This window comes from Mesoplodon densirostris, unplaced genomic scaffold (assembly GCF_025265405.1).
Source record: "Mesoplodon densirostris isolate mMesDen1 unplaced genomic scaffold, mMesDen1 primary haplotype scaffold_37, whole genome shotgun sequence".
NCBI classification, from domain to species: Eukaryota; Metazoa; Chordata; class Mammalia; order Artiodactyla; family Ziphiidae; genus Mesoplodon; species Mesoplodon densirostris.
This window is the reverse complement of record NW_026778196.1, coordinates 5,881,667-5,885,074: the sequence shown is the minus strand read 5'-3', so window position 1 is coordinate 5,885,074 and position 3,408 is coordinate 5,881,667.

The window sequence follows — 3,408 nt, the reverse complement described above, 5'->3', positions numbered from 1 at the left end:
GACTCCAGTCATCACAATGCTTCATGACCTTTGTCATCACAATGGTCCATGCCCTCGTCATCAACAGTCTCTGTGACCTTTTTAACCCCAATGATCCATGAACTTTTCATCACAATGCTCTTTGACCCTTGTCATCACAATGCTCTATGCCTTTCTCAGCACAATGCTCCATGACACATGTCATCACAATGCACCATGCGCTTGGCATCACAGTGCTCCACAACATTGTCATCACAATGCTCCATAAAATTTGTCATCACAATGCTCCATGCACTTCTCATCAAAATGCTCTCTCACCACTGATATCACAATGCTACATCACTATTTGTCACAATACTCCCTCACCCCTGTCATCACAATGTTCCATGACTCCTGTCATCACAATGCTACATGCACTTATCATCACAATGTTCGATGACCCCTGAAATCACAATGTTCCATAACACCTGTCATCAAAATGTTCCATGACACTTTTCATCCAATTGCTCCATGACCCTGTCATCAGAATGATCCCTGCCCTTCTCATCACAATGCACAACGCCCTTGCCATCAAAATGCTCCATGACCTTTGTCATCACAAAGATCCATGGCACTTGGCATCACAATGCTCCATGTCATTGTCATCACAACGCTCCATGAACGCTCTCATCACATTGCTCCATGCCCTTGTCTTCACATAGCTCCATGACACATGTCATCAGAATGCTCCATGGCCTTCTCATCACAATGCTCCAAGCCCTGGCCATCACAATGCTCCATTACACCTGTCATAACAATGCTCCATGACCCCTGCCATCACGATGTTCCATGGCCTTGTCATCACAAGGCTCCATGACCCTTCTCATCACAATGCTCCAAGAACACTGTAATCACAATGCTCTATGCCCCTTTTCATCTCAATGATCCATGAACCCTGTCATCACAATGCACTATGCCCATCATCATAATGCTTCATGCTATTGTCATAACAACGAAATCAAAATGATCCATGACCTCTGTCATAACAATGCTCCAAACCCTTGTGATCACAATATTCCATAACACTTGTCATCACAATGCCCCAGGATGCTCGTCATCACAATTATCCATGGTCTTCTCATCACAATGATCCATGACCTTCGTCATCACAATGCTCAATACACTTGTCATCAACATGCTCCCTGACACTTGTTGTCTGTATGCTCCTTGAACCCTGTCATGACAAGGCTCCATGCCTTTTTCATCACAATGATCCATGCCCTTTTAATCACAATGCTCCAAGTCCCATGTAATCACAATGGTCCGTGCCATTGTCATCACAAAGCTCAATGATGCATGCCATCAGAATGCTCCTTGATCTTCTCCTCACAATGCTCCATGCCCTTGTCTTCACAGTGTTCTAAGACCCCTGTAATCACAATGCTCCATTCCCCTTTTAATCAGTATGCTCCATGAGACTTGTCATCACAAGGCTCCATGGTTTTGTCATCACAATGCTCCAGGACCTTGTCATCACAATGCTTCACGACCTTGTCATCAAAATTTTCAATGGCCCTTTTCATCATAATGCTCCAAACCCTAATCATCACAATGCTCCATTATATTTGTCATCACAATCCTCCATTACATTTGGTATCACAAAGCTCCATGCCATTGTCATCGCCATGGACCATGACATATGTCATCACAATGCTCCCTGACACCTGTCTTCACAATACTCCATGACCTTATCATCACAATGCTCCATGCCCTTGTCATCATAATGCACCATTCCCACTCTCATCACAATAATCTTTGAAACTTGTCAGACCAATGCTCCATGCCACTGTCATCACAATGCTCCATGCCCTTGTCATCACAAGGCTCCATGACCCCTGTCATCACAATGCTCCGTGACTCCAGCCATCACAATGCTTCATGACCTTTGTCATCACAATGGTCCATGCCCTCGTCATCAACAGTCTCTGTGACCTTTTTAACCACAATGCTCCATGAACTTTTCATCACAATGCTCTTTGACCCTTGTCATCACAATGCTCTATGCCTTTCTCAGCACAATGCTCCATGACCCTTGTCATCACAATGCTCCATGCGCTTGACAGCACAATGCTCCATGACACATGTCATCACAATGCACCATGCGCTTGTCATCACAGTGCTCCACAACATTGTCATCACAATGCTCCATAAAATTTGGCATCACAGTGCTCCATGCATTTCTCATCAAAATGCTCTCTCACCACTGATATCACAATGCTACATCACTATTTGTCACAATACTCCCTCACCCCTGTCATCACAATGCTCCCTGACACTTGTCGTCAGAATGCTCCTTGAACCCTGTCACAAAAAGTCTCCATGCCTTTTTCATCACAAAGCCCAATGCCGTTTTCATCCCAATGCTCCATGCCATTGTCATCAAAATACTCCACAAGTTTGTCATCAGAATGCTCCCTGACCCTTGTCATCACAATTCTCCATGCACTTGTCAGCACAATGCTCCCTGACCTTTGTCATCACAATGCTCCAAGCCATTGTCATCACAATGCTCCATTACCTTTGTCATCAGTATCCTCCCTGACACTTGGCATCACAATGCTCCATGCCATTGTCATCACAATGGGCCATTACATATGTCATCACAATGCTTCCTGACACCTCTCTTCACAATACTGCATGACCTGGTCATCAAAATGCTCCATGCCCTTGTCATCACAATGCGCCATTCCAACTGTCATCACAATAATCCATGAAACTTATTAGACCAATGCTCCATGCGCTTGTCATCACAATGCTCCATGCCCTTGTTATCACAATGTTCCAAGACCACTGTAATCAGAATGCTCCATGCCCCTTTTCATCAGTATGCTCCATGAGACTTGTCATCACAAGGCTCCATGGTTTTCTCATCACAATGCTCCAGGACCTTGTCATCACAATGCTTCACGACATTGTCATGAAAATTCTCAATGGCCCTTGTCATCATAATGCTCCAAGACCTAGTCAACACAATGCTCCATTATATTTGTCATCACAATCCTCCATTACATTTGGCATCACAATGCTCCCTGCCATTGTCATCGCAATGGAACAGGACATATGTCATCACAATGCTCCCTGACACCTGTCTTCACAATGCTCCATGCCCTTTTCATCACAATGCTCCATGAACCCTTACATCACAATGCTCCTTGACTCCAGTCATCAAAATGCTTCATAACATTTGTCATCACAACGGTCCATTCCCGCCTCATCAGAAGGCTCTGTGACGTTTGTAACCACAATGCTCCATGAAATTTACATCACAATGCTCCGTGACCCTTGTCATCACAATGCTCCAAGATCCATGTAATCACAATGCTCCATGCCCTTGTCATCACAAAGCTCCATGACGCATGTCATCAGAATGTTCCATGGACTTCTCCTCAC